The 26,466-nt window shown below is 40.1% G+C and overlaps 1 non-coding gene across 1 annotated transcript; it reads right to left on the reverse strand.

Annotated features, from left to right (window-relative positions):
* Positions 1 to 18,593: 18,593 nt before the first annotated feature.
* Positions 18,594 to 18,700, reverse strand: LOC148860917 (small nucleolar RNA R71). The gene has a single exon (XR_016095239.1). It is a non-coding gene; the product is annotated as a small nucleolar RNA R71 (small nucleolar RNA).
* Positions 18,701 to 26,466: the final 7,766 nt, after the last annotated feature.

The following is a 26,466-nucleotide window of genomic DNA, read 5'->3' on the forward strand; positions in this document are numbered from 1 at the left end:
ATTTTAGTTAATCTTACTAGCCTATATACACAAAACCACTCTTTGCGCTTAGACCCATCTCAACCCTCTAATTTCTTACCAAAAATCCTATCCATCCATCAAGAACCCTGGTGTAAACCACCTTATACCTGGTTTGACCCAAAGTTCCCAAAATTATAAAATTGTCCCTAGAAACCCTTAAAATTACAAAAATACCCCTATACACTAATATATAAGGGGACCTAACTTTCTAATTTGGGGGGAGCTTAATGTGATTGAATCCACTATTCATCATCTTCAACCTTGAGACAAGAACATAGCGGCGGCCATCCAAAAATTCCCTAACCAGTCTTCCCTATCACTCTTTCCCTAATTCCCTCTTCTTATTCTTGTCCATTATCCCTTTACTTTTTTTCCTCTTCCATTTTTCACCACCACTCGCTTTCTTTTCAATGGGGAAACAAATTTTCCATTGAGCAAACCATCACAGCTACTAGCAAATTTTTGTTTCCTTTCGTTTCTGATCTGTTAAGAAAGCACATCTCCATAAGCCCATCTTACTTTTTATAATCCATTAGTCGCATCTCCATAATCCCATCTTACTTTTAAGAATCCATTAGTCACCTACCTCTAGGTGGTCTCTGGTATAAATAGGGGGTGAACCCCCTAAGGTGAGGGATCAAGACTCTCTATTACTTGGAACTCAATCACTTCCTTGTGGCATCGTCTAAGATATCCTAACTTAAGCCTTGTCCACCTCCTATTGCACCTTCACTAACTTAACCATCGGTCTCCGCACCTCGAGTTAGGACCTGAGGCCTCTGATGTATTCTCTTCCTCCATAGGACTAACCCATAGGCCCTCGATTACAGCAAACCTTGGACTCAATAGCCAACCCTTTTCTCGGAAGCATAATTACCTTATTGACATTGGCCCATCCAAGGCAATAACAATTGGTGGCTTTTTAGGAAACATTGCTAAGACTTCCCTAGATTAAAAAAAAATCACCTTAAAATTAACCCCAAGCTTCTACTGATGTGCTAGTTAGCCACCAAGGGCCTCCCGACCCCCTAGCCAACGAGGGCGCGACACAGCACGGTCTCGCAATCACCTCCAAGACCAAGGACATCGCCACCAAAAGGAAAGCCCCCGAGATGAAAGGAGGAAGTTGGGCCACCACAACCCACCTCTGAGGGCTGAGGGCTGAGATCACGCCTCTCCCTTTGTGAACTGGGCTGACCCATTCCATGTCTAAAAGGACCAGGATGAGGCCTAGTCCCCCATCGACGAAAAGATCATCAACTTGGAAGAATGGTAGGATCCATCTAATGGACGCCATAAAGGTTGCGGAATGGGTGGGCAAATTTCAAAAATTTCCTACCTTCGCCCAACTGGGAATCATATTCCCTAAATTTAGAATACAATATTCAAGGATCCTACCAAAAGACAAATGGGAGGAATATACCTGATCCGGAGAAGCACTGGATCCTTCACAAGAATCCTCTGGAAGTACTAAACACTGAATCTTTTTCAGTCTTTCTTGCAAGACTGATGTCAAGAACAGATTTCTTGACTTTCTTTTTCTGCAAAGATCTAATCTTGCAAAAACAGATGTTGGCGGCAGGAGGAGAACTCCAAAAGCGAAAAAGCTGAACTGCTTCTTCTTTCTTTTTCTAGAGTATGAGATCTTATCTCAATTCGTAGGAACCTTTCTTGCGATTTCTCTTGATTCGAAATCTGTTGTATTTCTCTCCCTTTTTGGTTAGGGTTTCTCCTCCTTTCTTCTTGATTAAGAATCCTCATAATTAGGAATTATCCCAATCCAAATCAGTATTTGGATAGGGGATAATCTTAATCCTATCTGCAGATAAAGTTAGCTTACTCCTGATCTTATCAGGAGGTTACCAGATTCAAATCTAATTTGAATTTGGTCTCCAAGAGTGGATAAGGCTAAAGGCCCAATCCTTTTACTAACATTAATCTCAGATTCGCCCCAAGGATGGGTAATCATATCAGCCCACCTCGAAATGGGCTTCTGGCCCATTAAGTGTTCAGTATCTAATTACTTTCCAATCTGCTGCCCAGTTGGGCTTCTTTGTATGGCATAGGACCCAAGCATTGATCTACACACCAGCCACATGGGTTCGGCCCAGCCTTTAATACAAGGCCCAGCCGAATTCACTGAAAAACTCAATGAACCCCTTGAGTCCATCATATGGACCCTATGGGCCCAACACTTACATTAAGTGGTCCCTGGGCCAAGCCATCTTATAAAAACCCAGGGACTGTGGGCAGGTGCAAGATTAGCCCATCAGGTATTATCCTCAATGGTCTTACACTTAACCTCTTAGCCCTTAATGATCAAGCACTGCCCGACAAGAGAGGACCTCTCCCTTGGCTGCAAGGAACAGTGCCGCACTCTCCTCTCACATGGATCCTGGGAATTATAACCATTTGCAAACAATTTGAAACCGTACATATATATATATAAATATATTAATTTTGCAAAACAAAATTCCAACGATTGAAATCAACTGCCGGCAGTTTGGTTTTCATCAGAGAGAGTGCATTCCCGATCATTACCCTTTGTCCGACAAAGTGGTTGATTCTGTCACTATGATCACCCACTTAGATGAATTCTCAAACTACCCCAACATACCCAGGTTTTGATCCCCGCTAAGGATCTCACTGATTGGCATATCAAAGGCAGCCTGATCCAACACCTAGTGAAGTGTCATAATCGAGTCTAGGGGTCAGGTGTAACTTTCCAGTTTCGCCCATCTATCTCCAAGGTCCAGGGCAATACTGGAAATCTGGTCCGGTTCAAGGATTCAAGTAATCCCATACTGCATGTGCCTCGGGTCTTACCCTGGTGGCTGAGACAGGCCATCCCAACACTTGGTGGCACACCAGTATCAGCCTTGGCAGGATAAATCTCCCCAGACTTATCCAACGGCTGTGAACATTTAAAACTAACACGAGTCTCTATAAATGTCCAGTTTTAGGGTTTTACACAGAATTAAACCAAACAACATGAATCAAACATGCACTTTATTTATTTCCACTAAATAACAAAAGTACATCAAATCATATTGAAGCTAAGGGCATACAAAACTGTCTAACAGCTCCCACTTGCACTTTGGTCCAATCTGGTACAAGCCGGAGTCCCATACTTTCCACGTGTTTCTCAAACACCTTCTGTGTCAGTGGCTTAGTCAATGGGTCTGCCACATTATTCGCTGATGCTACCTTCTGAATCAGGACGTCCCCTCTACCAACGATCTCCCGCAGTACATGGTACTTTCTCTCGATGTGCTTCGACTTCGAGTGAGCCCGAGGCTCTTTAGCCTGGGCGATCGCTCCATTGTTGTCACACAACAACGGGATGGGAGATGTGCTGGATGGAATCGCTCCCAATTCGTGTATGAACTTCTTCATCCACACGGCTTCCTTGGCAGCTTCACTTGCGGCAATGTACTCGGCCTCGGTTGTGGAGTCTGCAGTGGACCCCTGTTTGCTGCTTTTCCAGCAAACAGCACACGATCCTATCGTGAAAACATACCCAGATGTAGACTTTCTATCATCTGGATCCGACTGGAAATCGGCATCGGTATACCCTAGAACTTGCAGTGAACTACCATCGAATACCAGACAAAACTCTTTTGTCCTTCGAAGGTATTTGAGTATGTTCTTCACAGCAGTCCAATGCTCCTACCCTGGGTTTGCCTGGAATCTGCTTACTACACTCACCACCTGAGCAATGTCAGTGCGAGTGCACAGCATGGCATACATGATGCTCCCTACGGCTGAGGCATAGGGAACGTCTCTCATGCTCTCAATCTCCTCAGAAGTCTTGGGAGACATCTTCTTGGAGAGAGTGACTCCATGCCTGAAAGGAACGTTTCCTTTCTTGGAGTTCTCCATGCTGTACCTTTTGACAATTTTGTCAATATAAGCAGCCTGGGATAATCCAATTATCCGTTTCGATCTATCTCTATAGAGTCGAAGACCCAGTATGTATGAAGCTTCTCCAAGATCTTTCATGGAGAACTGCTGTGATAGCCATACCTTGACCGAAGTCAACATTCCTACATCATTCCCAATGAGTAGGATATCGTCCACGTACAACACCAAAAGGGTGATCTTATCCCCACTGGACTTCCTGTAAACACAGGGCTCATCCGGATTCTGCTCAAAGTCAAACGTTTTGACTGCAGAATCAAAACGGATGTTCCAACTCCTAGAAGCCTGCTTAAGTCCATATATGGATCTATTAAGTTTACATACCATGTGTTCCTGACCAGCAGCAATGAAGCCTTGCGGCTGCTGCATGTAGATATCTTCACTAAGATCTCCATTCAGGAACGCGGTTTTGACATCCATTTGCCAAATCTACGCTGCTACAGCTAGCAGGATCCTAATGGATTTAAGCATGGCCACGGGCGAAAAGGTTTCCTCATAGTCGATGCCTTCTTTCTGAGTATACCCTTTCGCCACCAAGCGAGCTTTAAAGGTCTCAATCCTGCCATCGGGGCCCTTCTTCCTCTTGTAGATCCATTTGCAACCAATTGCTTTTACCCCGGGGGGCGGATCCACTAGAGTCCAGACTCCATTGGTCTCCATTGAGTCCATTTCAGCTCTCATGGCCTCCACCCACTTCTGGGAGTCTATGTCTAACATAGCTTCCGCGTAAGTCACGGGATCCTCTTCACTAGTCAAGGTTTCCACCAGGTAACTATCCTGGTCATAACCATATCGGACTGGTGGTCTGGATACCCGGGTGGTTCTTCTAGGTTGGTCATTACCTGGAATTTGTGGGACATCTCCCACTGATCCTGAGCTCTCCTCATCAAGAACTATTTCCTGACGATGGGTGTCCAGGATGTAATCGGATTCTAAGAACTGGGCGTTTCGACTGCAGAACACTTTCTGCTCACTCGGGTCATAGAATAGATAACCCACCGAATCCTTTGGGTAGCCTATAAACAGGCAACGACTGGTTTTAGATTCCAACTTGTCTGCACTTGTTCTTTTAACATGTGCAGGACAACCCCAAATCTTCAAGTGTCTTACACTTGGCTTCCTTCCGGTCCAAAGTTCATATGGAGTTTTAGGAACTGATTTGGTTGGAACCCGATTCAGCACGTAGATAGCAGTCTCTAATGCATATCCCCAAAAGGATGTGGGTAATTGTGAGCGTACGAGAAGTGACCGGACCATGTCCAACAAGGTCCTATTCCTCCTCTCTGAAACACCGTTGAGTTGAGGTGTAGCAGGAGGAGCTAATTGTGACACTATCCCATTGGCCTTTAAGTAGTCCCTGAATTCGTCAGAGAGATACTCGCCACCTCGATCTGATCGAAGGGCCTTAATTTCTCTCCCTAACTGTTTCTCGACTTCCTATCTGAACTCTTTGAACTTTTCAAATGATTCAGACTTATGTCTCATTAGGTACACGTAACCATATCGTGAAAAATCATTTGTAAAGGTGATGAAGTACACGTGTTGATTCCGTGTCCTAACACTCAGGGGACCACATACATCAATATGTATCAGGTCAAGTGTGCCTTCAGATCTTTCAGGCTTACCGTCAAATGGCCGCTTAGACATCTTACCTTGAAGGCAAGGTTCACAAGTGGGAAGATTTTCTACGGTTAGAAAATCCAAAGGACCATCCTTTACCAGCTTTGTGATTCGGTCAATACCGATATGGCCAAGTCGGTAATGCCAGAGGCACGTGGGACTTACTGTATCACGATTCATTTTCTTGGGATTTTCGACCGACGTAGTTTCAGTTAAGTTGGTTTCCAGAGAATGATGTAGAACATAGAGACCGTTCTCTTGTTCCCCGCATGCGATGAATTTATTAATCCGTTTAACAGTAATCACATTACTAAAATAAACAGTATATCCATCAGCACACAGTTTTGAAACAGAAATCAAATTTCTTCTCAAGTTCTGTACATAAAGACAATATTTAAGTACAAGTATTCCTTCTTTAAAAACTAATTCTACGGTTCCTATTGCCGCCGCTGCAACACTTGCAGTTGTTCCCAAGAATAGTGTCACTTCACCTTCACTCAACCTTCTGCTAACTTTGAACCCCTGTAGTGAGTTACACGCATGAGTTGAAGCCCCGGAGTCAACACACCAGGACACAGAAGTAACTAACATGTTAGTTTCTATGACACAAGTTTCGATGTTACCTTTCTTAGGTTCCAGGTAGGCAGGACAATTCCTCTTCCAGTGGCCGGTCTGCTTGCAGAAGTGACAGACATCAGATGCCTTGTTCTTCTTCTGCTTCTTAGGTTTGGCAGCCTTCTTCTGAGGCTTCTTTGCCTTTCTCTTTTTCTTGCCCGATTTGTTAGCTTCAGCAAACATAACCACAGGCTCATCCTTCATGAGTAGATCCTCGACACTCTGCAACATATTGCTGAGTTCCTGGACGCTGACATTCAGCTTATTCATATTGTAGTTCATTGTGAACGCATTGAAGGAAGAGGGCAAAGAATTGAGGATGGCATCCACTTGCGTGCCAAGATCTAGCCCGGATCCAAGAGCTTCAAGTTCGTTAATGTATCCCATCATCCGAAGACAATGGTCATGAACTTTCTGCCCTTTGGTCATCTTCGCGGTCATGAACAATTTCAGGACCTTCTGTCGAGTAGAACGGTTCTGCTCTTCATACATTGTTCTTAGACTGTCCAATATGTCCTTGGCTAGTTCGATCTGATCGAACTGCCTCTATATTGAGTTGTCTAATGAGGCAATGACAAAGCAGCGGGCTAGGGAGTTCTTATCCTCCCACTCTTGGTAGTCCCTCCTACAGGCCTCAGAAGCCCTATCACCCGGACGTTCTAGGGCAGGATTTTTCACTACCTTGTCTAACTTTTTGGAAGTTAGGACCAGCATAAGATTTCTGTACCAGTCGGCATAGTTTGGGCCCTTAAGCTTGTTATCATCTAGAAGCTTTGCAAATTGACTGTTTTCCATTTTCTGATAAAATAGCAAAATCATTAGTCCACAACCTTAGTTTGATTCATGTTACCTACATAGATATGGCTTTTAATCTATGTTCCATTCCCATTTGTTCATCTCTGAGATTTCCCTCCTTTCTCAGTGACGGAGACGACGAAATGTCTCTGGAAATGTGGGAAATCACATGGGGTGCGTGTAGCCAACTGTTTCAGCTGCATAACCTCACCACCTTTCTGTGACGGATCATATCCACTCATCAAATGAGTTTCCCTTTGGCCTCTGTCAGACAAGGTTCAGAGCCGTTTTCAGGTAAACCTTTCTGTCCAGTGAGTGTTTACCCATCATATTCAGGTTACGCCAAGGTACCGTGAGAGAGTTCCCATTTTCTGGTGAAGTCCCTCCCACATCGGTCTATGACGCCCCTATCATCTTATGAAACACTCTAATAGATCCAACAGCAAATGGATAGCCCAATTTTATGGTGCGTTTCCTCATTACTGAAGGACCCATCATTGTGCTAATGACAGAAGGCCTTTAGAGAGTCCATCATATGGGTCTCCCTATCACATGCATTCATATTTGCTGGAGGGAACAAAATTACGCCCTAGTTTTAATTTAAGTCAAACCAGAGTGGCTCCCACTGACTTTCATAAAGTCAGATTTCTGGTGGGCCTTAATCGGCTAGGGGTTCCGTATGCATCCCTTTTCAGGGTTATGGGGCCCACCAAGCAAAGAGGGGTCATCCAATGACCTTGAAGGACACCATGGCAATGATGTGCATTCAGCCATGGTGTGCGCAAGAGCCACTAACGAGTCTTCATGGGCCAAGTACTTATGGCCCATGGTTGCAGCACATCAAACATCCAAACATCACATGTAAAGGAGGAATTGATCCAATCAATTAACTGCTGTAAAGCCCATTGAATAGACCATTGAAATATAAGTCATTAACAATTAATGTCTACTAGGTGTATGGGCTGAATCGCAGATAGCAGTTCGGCCCATACAGCTTATCTCACAATAATGGGCCTTTTGCAGTTTTAACCCTTTAAAACTGGGCTTTATAGGTGGGCCGAATTAATCCCTGTAATTGAACATCAGATTTGGAACAGCAAGTGTGAGAAATACAGACTGAAAAACAGTCCCAATCGAACCCCAGATTTGGTCCAAACAGTTTTGGTCCAATCTAGTCCGAGAGGATCCAAAACTGATTTTCAATTCAGGAATTAATTCATGAAAGATCTGAAATTAATAATTTTGATTTCAAACAATCACAAATCACACTATGGACTGTTCGCACCACCTGCAAAATAGAGGTTAATCACAAGTGTTGCAGTTTCACAAACTGCAAATCGCAGAAAGCGATTTCTCCAACTGCAAATCTCCAACGCCTTCTTCTTCTTCCTTCTTCTTTAATCAAGAAAAATAACAGAAATCCTATTTCTATTAATTACATTCTTGATCAAATCCTATACATTCAGTCTAAAATTAAAAAAATTTACAAACCGAATTAAATGAAATAAATAAATAGAAAGAAAAAGGGTGTGCAGACTATCTGCGCCAAAACTGCACTGCGATCTCCAGGTTCGAACAGTCCATTAAATCAAAATAAATAAAGAACAATTCTAAATAAATTTTGGATTTAATAAAAAATAATTTCAGATCAATCGCCCTTAACAAGAAACAGTTTCTTGAAAAAAGAAAACAATCTGCGCAAATCTTGAAAGAGCACCTTCTATCCATCTGCGCAGGGTCAAATCTGATTTTCTTTTGGTTCAAGATTCGAACCTGTGGCTCTGATACCACTGAAAGAATGGTAGGATCCATCTAATGGACGCCATAAAGGTTGCGGAATGGATGGGCGAATTTCAAAAATTTCCTACCTTCTCCCAACTGGGAATCATATTCCCTAAATTTAGAATACAATATTCAAGGATCCTACTTGAACCATAACCAAACCAGATCCGTACCAAAAGACAAATGGGAGGAATATACCTGATCTGGAGAAGCACTATCTCCCAAAGTTGGTGTTCACGCCCAAAGAATGCTCCAAGATCCATTCCTGCTGAAGATGACACAGCTGTGGATGGAACAGAACCAGCAGAGTGCGTCCTACACACTGGATCCTTCACAAGAATCCTCTGGAAGTACTAAACACTGAATCTTTTTCAGTCTTTCTTGCAAGACTGATGTCAACAACAGATTTCTTGACTTTCTTTTTCTGCAAAGATCTAATCTTGCAAAAACAGATGTTGGCGGCAGGAGGAGAACTCCAAAAGCGAAAAAGCTGAACTGCTTCTTCTTTCTTTTTCTAGAGTATGAGATCTGATCTCAATTCGCAGGAACCTTTCTTGCGATTTCTCTTGAATTGAAATCTGTTGTATTTCTCTCCCTTTTTGGTTAGGGTTTCTCCTCCTTTCTTCTTGATTAAGAATCCTCCTAATTAGGAGTTATCCCAATCCAAATCAGTATTTGGATTGGGGATAATCTTAATCCTATCTGCAGATAAAGTTAGCTTACTCCTGATCTTATCAGGAGGTTACCAGATTCAAATCTAATTTGAATTTGGTCTCCAAGAGTGGATAAGGCTAAAGGCCCAATCCTTTTACTAACATTAATCTCAGATTCACCCCAAGGATGGGTAATCATATCAGCCCACCTCGAAATGGGCTTCTGGCCCATTAAGTGTTCAGTGTCTAATTACTTTCCAATCTGCTGCCCAGTTGGGCTTCTTTGTATGGCGTTGGACCCAAGCATTGATCTACACACCAGCCACATGGGTTCGGCCCAGCCTTTAATACAAGGCCCAGCCGAATTCACTGAAAAACTCAATGAACCCCTTGAGTCCATCATATGGACCCTATGGGCCCAACACTTACATTAAGTGGTCCCTGGGCCAAGCCATCTTATAAAAACCCAGGGACTGTGGGCAGGTGCAAGATTAGCCCATCAGGTATTATCCTCAATGGTCTTACACTTAACCTCTCAGCCCTTAATGATCAGGCACTTCCCGACAAGAGAGAACCTCTCCCTTGGCTGCAAGGAACAGTGCCGCACTCTCCTCTCACATGGATCCTAGGAATTATAACCATTTGCAAACAATTTGAAACCGTACATATATATATATAAATATATTAATTTTGCAAAACAAAATTCCAACGATTGAAATCAACTACCGGCAGTTTGGTTTCCATCAGAGAGAGTGCATTCCCGATCATTACCCTTTGTCCGACAAAGTGGTTGATTCTGTCACTATGATCACCCACTCAGATGAATTCTCAAACTGCCCCAACATACCCAGGTTTTGATCCCTGCTAAGGATCTCACTGATTGGCATATCAAAGGCAGCCTGATCCAACACCTAGTGAAGTGTCATAATCTAGTCTAGGGGTCTGGTGTAACTTTCCAGTTTTGCCCATCTATCTCCAAGGTCCAGGGCAATACTGGAAATCTGGTCCGGTTCAAGGATTCAAGTAATCCCATACTGCATGTGCCTCGGGTCTTACCCTGGTGGCTGAGACAGGCCATCCCAACACTTGGTGGCACACCAGTATCAGCCTTGGCAGGATAAATCTCCCCAGACTTATCCAACGGCTGTGAACATTTAAAACTAACACGAGTCTCTATAAATGTCCAGTTTTAGGGTTTTACACAGAATTAAACCAAACAACATGAATCAAACATGCACTTTATTTATTTCCACTAAATAACAAAAGTACATCAAATCAGATTGAAGCTAAGGGCATACAAAAACTGTCTAACACGACTTACTTGTGGAGCTTGGTGCAGTCAAAGACAAACTCTCCTTGGTTATGGAGAGCCGAGCTGACACATCGGCAAATCAGAACCCTTCGTATGAGAAAATGGATGCCTTCACTACCGATATCACCTCAAAGCCCCTTCTACCACATTTCAAAATGCTCAAAATGTATGACGGAACCTCTGACCTAAACGATCACCTGGAAAGTTTCAAGGCACTCATATACTCCTCTATTGGTACTCCGACGCCTTGACATGCCGGACCTTCCAGGCAACCTTCAAGGAGGCAGCCCGCCGATGGTTTTTGGGATTCCCCCTTGATCCATTAGCTCATGGGAATAGTTCACTAGTCTTTTCCTTGCCCACTTCATCAGCAGCCAATGGTACCAGAAGAGCGTCATCTCACTCATGATCGTTCAGCAAAAACGTGGCAAGAGCTTGCAATCCTACATTAACCACTTCAAGAAGAAGGAACTCGAGGTCCGGGACCTTGACCCCATGGTCTCCATGCACACGGCCATCAACGGCCTCCTGCTGGGCTCGGCTCTTAAATGCTTTATTGCCAAGACCCTGCCAAAATCCAAGGCGGAGTGTTTGAAGAAAGCCCAGAAGTACATAGTCGCCGAGGAGGCCTCAACCGACGAACTCCAAGAAGGAGAGGCCGATCATCACCGTGAAGGCCCAAAGAAGAAGACAAGAAATGGAGACGGCCACAATGGCAACAACAACAACAATACAGACAACAAAAAGCCACCATCCTTGGCCCTAGCTTATAGCAAATATACTCCACTCAACTCCACCTGAGCGCAAATCCTCAAGCAATTAGGGAAGGAGGAATACATGAAGTGGCCTAGGAAGATGAAGAAGTATTGCAAGTACCACCACGGGACTGGCTATGGCACCAAGGACTGCTATGACTTAAAGAACAAGATTGAGTCCCTCATCCACCAACGGCCACCTAAAGGAATACATGGGTAGCAAGGAAGGTGCCTTGTCTCCGCAACAACAATAGCAGCCACAACAGTTACCTAGCGTCATTGACGCTATCATGAGGGACACAACCTTGGGTGGTGCCTCAGCCTCAGTTAAAAAAGCCTATGCTAGGCAGCTAAACATCCAGGGGTTGGCTCCCAAGAAGCCAAAGCAGGAAGAAACTCGCACCTTTACAAACAAGGACTTGAAGGGGATCTCGATCCCCCATAACAATGCACCGGTGGTATCATCTATCATCGCAAACTTCATGGTGAAGAAGATACTAGTCGATAGCGGCTCCTCAACCAACATGCTCTTCTACACTAGTGCCACTCATCGGCTTCTCCGAGAATGTTGTCAGATCGGAGGGAAGAATCACCCTACCAGTCATAGTAGGGACAGTACCCTAGTAGGTGATGAGGATGAATGAGTTCCTAGTTGTGAATATAGGCTGCCCCTACAACGCTATCATCGGGCAGGCAACCCCCCACGCACTCAAAGCAGCCATTTACTTTAGCCTGCCAACGTGCCACTTGTTCGCTTCTCTAAGAATGTTGTCAGACCGGAGGGAAGAATCGCCCTATCAGTCACAGTAAGGACAGAACCCTGGCAGGAGATGAAGATGAATGAGTTCCTAGTCGTGAAGATCAGCTCCCCCGACAACACCATCACCAGGCAGCCGCCCCTCAACACACTCAAAGCGGCCATTTCCTCCTTCCACTTCACCCTCATGTTCCCCACCGAATACAGCATCAGAGTCATTCAGGGGGATCAACAAACTACCCACTAGTGCTTTGTGGAGGCATTAAAGGGCAAGAAAAAGGAAACTCTACCATTTGAAGGCCTCGACCTTTGGGAGGAACTAGCATGCCAAAGCCAGCCGGCTGAGGACCTCATCTCAGTACCCCTAGATGAGGCTGAGCCCGAGAAAATAGTGTGCATTGGGTCCAACCTTCCTCCAAATAGCCTTTCCAAGATACTAAGTTTCCTTAAAGCTAATACCAACGTCTTTTCTTGGTCTACCACTGACATGCCTAGAATTGACCCTTCGGTCATTACTCACAGGTTGAGCATGAACTCGAGCTCTAGGCTAGTTTGTAGAAGAAGAGGAACTTTGCTCCATAATGATAGAAAGCCATCAGAGAGGAAGTTGATAAGCTACTCGATGTCAGCATCATCCACGAGGTACATTACCATAACTGGTTATCCAATGTGGTTATGGTTAAGAAGGCTAATGGGAAATGACGGATCTGTATTGACTTCACAGACCTCAACTGAGCCTGCCCCAAAGATAGTTTTCCTTTACCACGAGTCGACCACCTTGTCAATGCCACTACAATGTATGAGCACTCAACTTTATGGAAGCCTTTTCCAAGTATAACCAGATCAAGATGCACCCCAAGGATGAGGAGAAGACCTCATTCATCACCGAGCATGGCACATATTGTTATAGGTTCATGCCCTTTGGCCTCAAAATCGTCAGGGCCACCTACCAAAGACTAGTGGAGAAGGGCCGACCGGCACACCTTGGACTTAGCCGAGACCTTTGACACCTTGCAAAAGTACAACATGAAGTTCAACCCCAACAAGTGTGCCTTCGGCATCACCTCAGGAAAATTCCTAGGCTTCATTGTCACGCAGCGGGGCATAGAGGCCAACTCAGAGAAGATCCAAGCTATCCTTAACATGGCACCTCCTCAGTCAATCAAAGAAGCTCAGAGGCTTATTTGCCAAGTGGCTACCCTTAGCCGGCTCATGTCAAAGTCGACCAACCACTGCTTACACTTCTTCCGAGTCATCAAGAAACTAAAGGACTTCCAGTGGACAGAAGAGTGCCAACATGCCTTTGACGAGCTGAAGTCCTACCGGCCTCACCGCCTCTGCTCACTCGGCCACTTCTAGGAGACTTGCTATACCTGTACCTCTCGGTCGGGGATGAGGCAATCGGTTCAGTGTTGGTGAGAGAAGAAGATGGAGTGCAGAGACCAATCTTCTATGTCAGCAAGGTCCTTTGTGACGCCGAGACCCGTTACCTAGAGATGAAGAAGTAAGCTTTCGCCCTGGTGGTCTCAGCCAAGAAACTTAGACCATATTTTCAAGCCCACAACATTGCAGTTCTAACCAACTAGCCCCTCAAGTTTGTCCCCACCAAACTAGAGACCACGGAACGGCTGACCAAATGGGCCATCAAGCTGCCTAAATTCAACCTATAGTACCAGTAGAAGCCCACAATTAAAGCACAGGCCTTGGTTGATGTTTTGGTGGAGTACTTTCCACGAACCCCTTGGCCAAGGTCTCGCAGATAATGAAGGACCTCGGCCTACTTGGAAATTGTTTGTTGATGGATCCTCCAACTCCAAAGGAAGCGGAGCAGGCCTCATACTCCTCATCCCGGGCAACACCAATGTAGAGTAGAAGGGATGAGAGATCCATCATATGGATAGTCGAACCCTGCAGGAAGGTAGGGCAAAATTTCAAAAATTTCTCTCTCTCCCATGTGGGAATCATATTTCCTATTTTAGAAAAAACTACATTTTTCAAGGATCAATCTTGAACCAAGAACCAAACCAGATCTGAAACCAAAAGGTAGGAGAGGGAGGTACCTGATACGAAGAAATAATATCTCCCAATAAAGGTGTTCATGCCCAAGGAAAGTCCAAAGACTACTCCCACTGAAGATGACACAGTGTAGGATGGAGCAGAATCAGCAAGTGGTTCTTCCCAAGAATAGAATCTTTCAGCAAGAATTCGATAGAGGGTATGTGAGCACGACTTTAGATCAATTTTTCTCCAAAAACTGAAATCAAGAACACTTCTTGATCGCTCCTACAGTGGAGAACGAACTGGCAATGGCGGCAGCAAGAAAAGGGCGGAATAGCAGAAGATAGCATAGTTTTACTATAGTTGTCTTCTCTCTTTTTGTGATCTAAGATCTGAATGTGTGTTGAATGGTTCGCCCCCTCCTTTTATAGCCTTAAAGAGATCAGCTCCTAATCCCATTAGGAGTTTCCTAATTCAAATCCTTATTTGAATCTGGACTCTCTTTAAGAGATAAGGATAAGCCCTTATCTTATCTGCATATTAGATCAACCCTCCTAATCTTATTAGGAATTTCTAAATCCAAATCTGTATTTGGATTTGGACTCTATAAGTGGATAGGGATAACTCTCTATCCTATCTACTGATCCAAATCCTAGAACAGCCCCTCTTTAATTGATCAAATCAAATCAGTTCAATTTGGGCTTTAGGCCCATTAAGTCCATGTGCTCACTAACCTTCCAAACTGCTGCCCAGTTGGATTTCCTTGTATGGCGTGGGACCCAAACATTGATCTACACATCAGCCTCATGGGTTTAGCCCAGCCTCTGTTACAAGGCCTGGCCGAATTCACTGTAGGACACAGTGAACCCCTGAGCCCATCACCATGGGCACTTAATGGGCCAAGCACTTACACTAAGTGGTCCCTAGGTCAAGCCACCTTATAAAAATCCAAAGACTGTGGGCAGATGCAAGATTAGCCCATCAGGTATTACCCTCAATGGTCTTACACTTAACCTCTCAGTCCATAATGATCAAACATTGCCTGACAAGAGAGGACCTCTCCCTCAGCTGCAAGGAATAGTGCTGCACTCTCTACTCATATGGGTCCCGAGAATTAAAACCTTTTGAAAACATTTTGAAACCGTAATATATATATGTATATCTCTATATAAATATATTTTGCAAAACAAATTTCAACAATTGAATTTGGCTGCTGGCAGCTTTGGTTTCCATCAGAGAGAGTGCATCCCCGATCATTACCTTTGTCCGACAAAGGGGCTGATCCCGTCACTATGATCACCCACTTAGATGAATTCTCAGATTGTCCCAACATTCCCAAGTTTTGACCCCCTCTAAGGATCTCACTGATTGGCATATCAAAGATAGTCCAATCCAACACCTAGTGCAGTATCATAATCGAGTCTAGGGGTCAGGTGTAACATTCTAGTTTTTTTCATCAATCTCCAAGGTCCCGGGCAATACTGGAATTCTGGTCCGGTTCAAGGTTTCAAGAAAACCCACACTACATGTACCTCAGGTCTCACCCTAGCAGCTGAGACAAGCCACCCCAACCTCCTTGGCGGCACATCAATGTCAGCCTTGGCAGGATAAATCTCCCCAGATCAATCCAATGGCTGTGAAGATTTTAAACTAACATGAGTCTCATATGTGTCCAGTGTAAGGGTATTACACAGAAACACACAATAATAACATGAATCAAATATGTACTTTATTCATTTACAATAAATTTCATATGGTACATCATTCTAATTAGAGCTAAAAGCATACTCAGTCTAATGGGAGTACATGTTGTGGTTTGACTTCTCGGCCTCCAATAATGAAGCCAAGTACAAAGCCCTGCTCATAGGCCTGCAACTCACTAAGGACCTTGGCTCCCAACACATTGAAGTCTTTAGTGACTCCTAGTTGGTGGTGAACCAAGTTAACGACGAGTATGGAGCCAGAGAACATAGCATGGCCAAATACGTGGCCAAGGTGCAAGAGCTCGCCAGCCACTTCCAACCAAGGTTCAAAGTATCGAAAACACAATGTACAAGAAACACAATTTTAAGAGACATATTGGGATACGCCTTGGATACGTATGGATATGGATGAAAAATCAAGATATGCATAAATATAGTATAAAATTCAAATAAATCCTAAAAAATATATTACTAACAATATTTACAAATTTTATATGATTGTAAATAAGTCATTTAAAATCAATATTTACAATTTAATGGTTTATATAAAGTTTGACATATCAAGACACAATTAGTAACCATTGAAAAATGATGGAATAACTAAAATATAAAAAAACAAAAAAAACTAAAATGTGAATGTCAATTTTCAAAAAACCAATATAATTAATCTTTATATTTATTAGTATCTAAAGTGAAAAGTTACTTAAAATTAAAAATACATGATAGAGTGTAAAGTGTATATATTAATTGTAGACCCTTTAATTTTGACAAAAATTGTGCTTAATTTATAAATTTTATTTAAATTTCATATTCAATGAAGCCAAATTAATGTTGCAGGTAAGATGGGCTTGGAATTGAAGAATTAAATATCAATTGGTAGAAATTTCAATTTATGGCATAATTTGAAGTGAAGATTAGCGGGCACGCCTTACCAGTACATGTCTGATGGTTTAATTCAAGAAAGGAGTGAATTTTCAGGCTGTTTCACCTCAAGAAGTTCCTTTTATTTTGGAAAGATAAGCTGGCAGATTCGATCTATAACTGGGTTCCTATTTTTGTGCTGTGAAGAGGAAGTTATTTTCAGAGAATTCAAATCCTATCTTATAGAAGATAATTTATAGGGAATCCTTATCTTTCCAACATGATATATATAGAGAGTTCCTAAAGAAAAAGAGAGGGGTGCAGCAAAAAAGGAAAAGGAGACAGACAAGTAGATGGCTACAAGGAGAAAACAAGCACAACGTTCTCAATCTCAAGGGTGGCATCATGAGTTCTTCCTTGTACCTTGTTTGTTTAATTTCTTTTATCATGAACTAATTTATTTGTAGCTTGGACTATGGAAAGCCTAACCACGACAATGGATTGATTTTTATTTAATTTAACCAAGTTGTTTTTATTTTCATATTGTCTATGAGTTATTATGCGTAATGCAATTAGGAGCTTGGCTACCTCTTCGTTGACTTGGTTTATGTGAATGAATCGGAAGGGGAGTTCATATAATAGATTAAATAATTCATAATGTGAATTGAATGGTATATAGGAATATATATACATGATTCATCTGATGGTATAGGTTTTTCATAAAACTTAATGCACTTTCTATCTTGAGAACTCTAATAGAGGAATCTAAGGGTTACTTGATAGAAGTAGGTTTGATATATCTTGGAAGGGAATATTAAACAAATTAGGAAAAACTCCAGCTCTTGAAAATAATAAATTATCTTGGTTAATTTAATAAATTGATGTTCATTGGAATGGTTAGGTGGACCAATAGTCTTAGCGCCTTCAGTGAGATTGTTGCAAGTTCAGTTATTAATTGCTTTTGTTTTTGTTTCTCTTTTAATCTTTAATTTTCAGTAGTTAAATTTCTTAGATTCAAAATTTGTTTATCCAAATAATTAAGGGTAAACTATAGTTTTAGTACTTATTTTGTTAAATCCTCATGGGAACGGTATCTTTATACTACTTGATAACTAGTTCACTTGCTAAGGTTATACAATTATAGCTATCAAGTTTTTGGCCCCATTATCGGGGATTTAATCCTAAAATAATATTAGAACTTGTTAACCTTGGTTAATTTGGATTTTACTCTTTATTTAATTTGTTCAGATTCTTGCTCTGTTCAGATTAATTAGTGTATGACATGCACTAGGGGTGAAGAATTAGCAGAATTTGACCCTGAAATAGAGAGAACCCTCCGCATATTGCAAAGAGCCAACAAAATTAAAGAGAGAGGAGGTTGAAGAAGGCGTCTTAACAGAAGAAGTTGAGGAAGAGATGGCAGACGAAGCAAATCGAACTCTTTTGGATTATGCTTGTCCAACAATTGATGGGGCTACTTCTAGCATTAGCAAGCCAACGATTCAAGCCAATAATTTTTAGATCAACCTTGCAATCATCCAAATGATTCAAACGAACATTCAGTTTAGTGGGTTGCCGAATGATGATCCTAATGCACACATTGTTAACTTCCTAGAAATATGTGACATATTCAAGCATAATGGAGTTAGCGATGATGCTATTAGGCTTTAAATTTTTCCATTTTCATTATGTGATAGAGCTAAAGATTGGCTTAACTCACTCCCAGCAGGAATTATCACTATTTGGAATGACTTGACTAAAAAATTTTTGGCCAAGTATTTTCCTCCCTCTAAAACAGCAAAATTGATCAATGATATCACTACTTTTGTTCAACTAGAGAGGGAATCTTTGTATAAGGCATGGGAACGATTTAAAGAGATGCTTAGGAAGTGTCCTCACCATGGAATACCAGTTTGGCACCAAATTCAAACTTTTTATAATGGTATTACTCCATCTAATCGCTCCATTATTGATGCAGCTGCAAGTGGCACAATCATGAGGAAAACTCCAGAGGAAGCCTATGATCTAGTGGAAGAAATGGTATCAAATAACTATCAATGGAATAATGATCGAGCTGATCAAAGGGGAGTGCATCATATAGATTCTTTTACAGCTTTATCTGCTCAGCTTGCTAGTTTGAATAAAAAATTAGACAATCTCAGTGTTGCAACAATAAATGTGTCATCTTGTAATCCATGTGACCTTTGTGGCCAATTGGGACATATAAACTCTGATTGTCAGGTAGGTAACCCTTTTGCTTCACATGAAAGTGCTAATTTTGTTTCTCATGGTGGCATGTCAAATTTCAACCCTTATTTGAATACATACAACCTAGGGTGGAGGAGTCATCCGAATTTTTTGTGGAATAACATCCAACAAAAAACACCCATGGGATTTCAACAACAGCCCCCCCACAAGAAATGAAGGGAAATTTAGAGGACACGATTTCTAAGTTCATTAATAATGCTGAAGCAAAGCTTCATGATCATGAAAAGAGATTCTTAAATCAAGAGGCATCTATTAAGAACTTAGAAGTTCAAGTGGGGCAGATTGTGAACATATTGTCAGAAAGAAGAGAGGGACGATTGGCTAGCAGTACAGAGAAGAACCCAAAGGAGCAAGTGAATGCCATTACCTTGAGAAGTGGAAAGACTATTGGCGAGATTAATGATGATGATCAAAAAGTTGAGGTAGATGACTCATAAATGGAGATCAAAGGGAGTACACCTAAACTAAACTTAGACGCTATTAAACTTCCTCTCCCTTACCCTAAAAGAGTTTTGAAAGCTAACATGGATAAACAATTTGAAAATTTTTTAGAGGTGTTTAGAAAAATACATATTAACATTCCTCTTCTTGATGTATTGTCACAGATTCCAAGATATGCCAAATTCTTGAAAAAGATGATTTCAAATAAAAAAAATGGGAGGAGTGCAAAATGGTGAAACTTAACGAATAGTGCTCAGCAATTCTTCAAAATAAATTGCCCCCAAAGCTCAAGGACCCAGGGAGTTTTTCTATTCCTTGCACCATAAGAGATACTGAGTTTGAAAAAGCTTTATGTGATCTAGGTGCTAGTATAAATTTAATGCCATATTCTATTTTTTGAAAAACTTGGATTGCATGAATTAACACCTACTACTATTACCTTAAAATTAGTTGATAGAAGTATTAAATATCCTATGGGAATAGTAGAAGATGTTTTAGTCAAAGTGGGCAATTTTATTATACCTGCTGACTTCATTGTGTTGGATATAGAGGAAAATAGGACAATGCCTTTGATTTTAGGGAGACCATTTCTTGCTACTGGTAATGCTATAATTGATGTACAAAAAAGTCTACTTACTCTTAGAATTAATGGTGAAGAAGTAGTGTTTAATGTATTTAAAACCATGAAATATCCTAACACAATTGAACATGAAATATATGCAATTGATTGCATTAATGTTTGGGCAGCTGAAGTCAATGCATCTAAATTAGATGATCCTTTAGAAAGCTGCGTTCTTAATTCTTGTGAAAATGTGTAGGCCTTGGATGAAGAAATTAAGGAGGTCTTGAACTATTTGGAGGCTAGTCAAGAAGGGTTCAACCCAAGACAAGGAAAATTTTTACCATTGAATGGACCAACCTCTACCAAGCAATTGTGACCTTCTATTGAAACACCTCCAACTTTGGAACTTAAACCTTTACCTTCTCATTTGACAGGTCTCCAAGAGGAAAAGTTGGTAACGGTGCTCAAGCAACATATATTGGCTATTGGATGGATCATCGCCGATATAAAAGGGATTAACCCTTTGGTGTGCACGCACAAAATCTTGATGGAAGAATGATGCAAACCCAAGGCACAACCACAAAGAAGGTTATATCCTAAAATGCAACAGGTAGTGAAGACAGAAATTCTTAAATGGCTCAAAGTAGGTATTATCTATCTTATCTATGATTCATCATGGGTAAGTCATGTTCAAGTTGTACCAAAAAAGGGTGAGACCACTGTAATTTTAAATGAAAATAATGAATTGACTCCCACAATAACAATAACTGGCTGGAGGGTATGCATAGACTATAGGAAATTGAATGAGGCTACTAGGAAAGATCACTTTCCTTTGTCATTTATTGATCAAATGAAAGAGAAACTTGCAGGGCATGAATATGATTGTTTCTTAGATGGTTACTCCAGTTACCTTCAAGTACCCATTGCACTTGAAGATCAAGAGAAGGCTACTTTGACTTGCCCATATGGAACATTTGCATGTAGGAGAATGCCATTTGGATTGTGTAATGCACCAGCTACTTTCCAGCGTTGCATGATGTCTTTGTGATTTCATTGATGATTTCATGGAAGTGTTTATGGATGATTTCTCCATTTATGGATCATCATTCGATATGTACTTACATAATTTAGAACAGGTATTTCAAAGATGTGAGGAATCTAACATTGTTTTGAATTGGGGAAAATGTCATTTCATGGTTAAGGAAGGAATAGTTCTAGGGCATAAAGTGTCATCCAAGGGCATTGAAGTAGATAAAGCTAAAGTAGAACTAATTGAAAAACTTCCTCCACCTCAATCTTTAAAGGAAGTTAGGGGTTTTCTTGGGCAAGCAGGTTTTTATAGAAGATTCATTAAGGATTTTTCTAAAATAGCTAAACCCTTGACAAATCTTCTAATTAAGGATGTACCTTTTGAATTTGGTGATAATTGTTTGCATGCATTCAACATTCTCAAGGAAAAATTGATTCAAGCCCCCATTGTATTAGCCCCTATATGGAAACTACCCATTGAAATCATGTATGATGCAAGTAATGATACTTTAGGTGCAGTTTTAGGGCAAAGAAACGATAAGAAATTTCATACAATTTATTATGCAAGTAGGACGATGAATGAAGCCCAAAGAAATTATTCCACGACTGAAAAGGAATTACTTGCAGCAATATTTGTTATTGAAAAGTTTAGATCTTATTTGCTCGTCTAAAGTCATAGTGTTCACTGATCATGCTGCTTTGAGATATTTGCTAAAAAAGATGCAAAGCCTAGGCTGATGCGATGGATTCTACTATTGCAAGAATTTGATCTAGAAATTAAGGATAAGAAGGGTAGTGAAAATATAGTAGCTGATCATTTATCAAGGCTTGATGAAAATTATGTTGAAAACATTAATGATTTGCCATTGCATGAGGAATTTCCAAATGAGCAATTGTATGCGATTAACATAAAAAATGAACCTTGGTTTGCTGATTTTGCTAATTTTCTGGCAGGAAAGGTGGTGCCACTTCACTTGACATGTCAACAAAAAAAGACAATTTTCTCTAATGTGAAGCATTACTTATGGGATGAACCTTACCTTTATAAAATTTGTAGGGATAGAATGATAAGGAGATGTATTCCTGAGGAGGAAGTATGGAGTGTTATAAGTTTTTGCCATGACAAGGAAGCAGGAGGTCATCATGGAGCATCAAAAACTACTTCAAAAATTCTTCAAAGCAGTTTTTACTGGCCTTCGCTCTTCAAGGATGTTTACTCTTATGTAAGTACTTGTGATCATTGTCAAATGACAAGTAATATCTCCCGTCGAAATGAGATGCCCTTGAACAATATTCTTGTTTGTGAATTTTTTTATGTTTGGGGCATTGATTTCATGGGGCCTTTTTCTAAGTCTGTTAATAATTCATGCATACTTGTGGCTGTGGATTATGTGAGTAAATGGGTGGAATCATGTGCATATCCAACTAATGATGCTCGGGTTGTTATTAAGTTTATGAAAAGGTTTATATTCACTCGTTATGGAATACCTAGAGAGGTCATAAGTGATGGGGGAAAACATTTTTTTAATAAACAATTCGAGCATTTGTTGAACAGTTAGAATTGCAACCCCCTACCACCCTCAAACTAGCGGACAAGTAGAGGTCTCTAATAGAGAATTAAAACGGATTTTAGAAAAAAACAGTTAGTACATCTAGAAGAGATTAGTCCTTAAAATTAGATGATGCACTTTGGGCTTACCGTACTGCATTCAAAACCCCAATAGGTATGTCTCCATATCAATTAATTTTTGGTAAGGCTTGCCATCTACCCATTGAGTTGGAACATAAAGCTTACTGGGCTATCAAATTTTTTAACTTTGATTTGAAAGATGCAGGTGATAAAAGAAAACTTCAGCTCAATGAAATAGAAGAATGGAGGAATCAAGCGTATGAGAATGCCCGGACTTACAAGGAAAGAACCAAAGCATGGCATGACTCCCGTATTGCAAGGAAGGAATTTAAGAAGGGAGACAAAGTTCTGCTATTTAATTCTCGTCTCAAGATATTTCCTAGAAAGTTAAAGACCAGATGGAGTGGACCATTTGTAGTGGCTAAGGTATTCCCTCATGGAGCGCTTGAATTACACAATGGTAATGAAGGCTCATTCAAGGTGAACGGGTAGCATTTGAAGCATTATATCGAAGGGGAGCAACCTATTCACTATGGGTCCACTCTTTCCTTGCAACATCCATGAAAGAAAGAAGCAAAGTCAAGCTCACAATTTAAAAGGAGCACTTGTGGGAGGTAACCCATTGAGTTCAATTATTTTGTTTAGTTATTTTTATTGCTTTTAGTTAGAAAAAGTAGAAAATTTATACTACTTGATACCTTCATTGCCACGCCTATGAAATTTGTTCAAAAGACTACATTTTATAAAGCGTGCCTGCATTTTATAAAAAGTGATCTTATGTTCTATTTTATAGCATAAACTAGATATGGGATGAATTAGGCATGGAGGAAGATCGAGATATCCCTTCTACGTCAAATGCGCCTCCACAAGCTGATTATGGAGAACAACTGCAGAGGCTAGAGCCTATTTCGCATTTGTAGGATTTCAACCATCCTCCCTACCTCGCCGTTCAGGGAAGTCCCCTTAATTTTTTTCTATTCTACTCCAAGTTATGGGTGAGCTACTTCTAATTTTTGATGCATTGGGGACAATGTATATATTAAGCTTGGGGGAGGGCACTTGATAATTTTTATGTTAACTCTAGCATGCTTTAATCTTCACCTTTTAAACTTTCTTTTTTGAAATTTCTGTTCCTTTGAAACTTATTTTTGAATGACTTCAAATTATCATAAATTATGTGCTTAGGTTGAAAAGACAAGATAGGATACAAGCATGAATAATTGAATTTTTTTTGCTAAGATAAGTACCTCATCGTTTTGAATGGTCAATTTAAAAGAAAAATGGGCAAGATTCACTACAAATTTAACCTTTATGTGAGCTTTTGAGCCAATGAGCATTCTATCATTTTTGCTCTAATTATTTTTTCCGTTGAGTGATTGTCAAACATGGTTTGATTATTCTAGAACTTGCTTTGTTATGCATGTTGAGACCACATTAATGAGTTCATGGATTAGAATGAAAAGAGTTTAGGTTAGCCATTTTGAATTCATAAAAAGCCTACCCTTATTCCATTTTCCCTTAGAATAACCAAGTTGAGCCTTATCCCCTTCTTTTTTAACCATAACTATGTCACTTTAAACCTCTTCATTTTACCTTTAACCCTAAGATCAAGGGATTAGTTGAATTAAAGTGCATGAAATTTGTAGTGCTCTTGTGAAATTTGAAGAAAGATAGTGCAAGTTGTTTTTTTTTTCAAAAAAAAATGCCTTGTGGTTACAGGAGAAGTTGAGATGATTAAAGTTGAAATTCATGAAAGTTAATTTGATATATTTCCCTTGATCATTTACACCTAAACTCCTCTTTATCAAACCTGAACCCCAGCCCCATTTCACCTTGTTCAAAACCTTTGATTTTTAATACATTGAACTCATGCTTAGTGGTGGAGAGGTGATATATAAGCAAGCTTATGGTAATAACATTCCTTGTTTTGACTTGAGAGTCTAATGTTACCTTAAACACTTTGAGTGCATAGAGTGAAAACAATGAGAGGGTATTTGAATCTTGTTGCATTTTGATTTTAAAAGAGATTGTTAAGACCATGAATGTTTATTTTAGTCTTAAAAAGTTCATTCTATGAAATGCTTGTTTTCTTTTATTATTGATTTGACTTGGGTTCATGAGGAATGGTGATTTGAGATTGTTTTTTGATGATTTAAGGAGGAGAAAGAAGTGGAAAATGGAAAGATTATTAAGTTTGGATTAAGGTATGCTTGAGGACAAGAATCATAAAGTGTGGGGGAATTTGATAGACTGTAAAGTGTATATATTAATTGTAGATAATTCCCTTTAATTTTGAAAGAAATTGTGCTTAATTTATAAAATTTATTTAAATTTCATATTCAATGAAGCCAAATTAATGTTGCAAGTAAGATGGGCTTGGAATTGAAGAATTAAATATCAATTGGTAGAAATTTCAATTTATGGCACAATTTGAAGTGAAGATTAGTGGGCACGCCTTACCAGTACATGTCTGACGGTTTAATTCAAGAAAGGAGCGAATTTTCAGGTCGATTCACCTCAAGAAGTTCCTTTTATTTTGGAAGGATAAGCTGGCAGATTCGATCTATAACTTGGTTCCTATTTTTGTGCTGTGAAGAGGAAGTTATTTAGGAGAATTCAAATCCTATCTTATAGGAGATAATCTATAGGGAATCCTTATCTTTCCAACATGATATATATAGAGAGTTCCTAAAGAAAAAGAGAGGGGGGGGGCGGAAAAGGAAAAGGAGACAGACAAGTAGATGGCTACAAGGAGAAAACAAGCACAACATTCTCAATCTCAAGGGCAACATCATGAGTTCTTCCGTGTACCTTGTTTGTTTAATTTCTTTTATCATGAACTAGTTTATTTGTAGCTTGGACTATAAAAAGCCTAACCACACAATGGATTGATTTTTATTTAATTTAACCAAGTTGTTTTTATTTTCATATTGTCTATGAGTTATTATGCATAATGCAATTAGGAGCTTGGCCACCTCTTAGTTGACTTGGTTTATGTGAATGAATCGGAAGGGGAATTCATATAATAAACTAAATAGTTCATAGTGTGAATTGAATGGTATATAGGAATATATATACATGATTCATCTAATGGTATAGGTTTTTCATAAAACTTAATGCACTTTCTATCTCGAGAAATCTAATAGAGGAATCTAAGGGTTACTTGATAGAAGTAGGTTTGATATATCTTGGAAGGGAATATTAAACAAATTAGGAAAAACTTCAGCTCATGAAAATAATAAATTATCTTGGTTAATTTAATAAATTTGATGTTCACTGGAATGGTTAGGTGGACCAATAGTCTTAGCGCCTTTAGTTAGATTGTTGCAAGTTCAGTTATTGATTGCTTTTGTTTTTGTTTCTCTTTTAATCTTTAATTTTCAGTAGTTAAATTTCATAGATTCAAAATTCATTTATCCAAATAATTAAGGGTAAACTATAGTTTTAGTACTTATTTTGTTAAATCCTCGTGGGGACGATATCTTTATACTACTTGATAATTAGTGCATTTTCTAGGGTTATACAATTATAGCTATCAATACATATTATCATAGCAAACAAATATGTGTGGCTCATTGGCAAACTTGTGGTTGTTAAAATCAAGTGACCAAGGTTCAAATCTTATTATAGCTAAAATTTGAAGTTTTTTTACACTAACAAAATGAAACTGATGAGAGGGGATCATTAATTAAAGGAATTAATGAGAGAATTTGAATTAGGCACTAAAACTCAAATTTAAACTT

Source organism: Nelumbo lutea, chromosome 4, assembly GCF_056320005.1.
Source record: "Nelumbo lutea isolate HS-2025 chromosome 4, American lotus-T2T, whole genome shotgun sequence".
NCBI classification, from domain to species: domain Eukaryota; kingdom Viridiplantae; phylum Streptophyta; class Magnoliopsida; order Proteales; family Nelumbonaceae; genus Nelumbo; species Nelumbo lutea.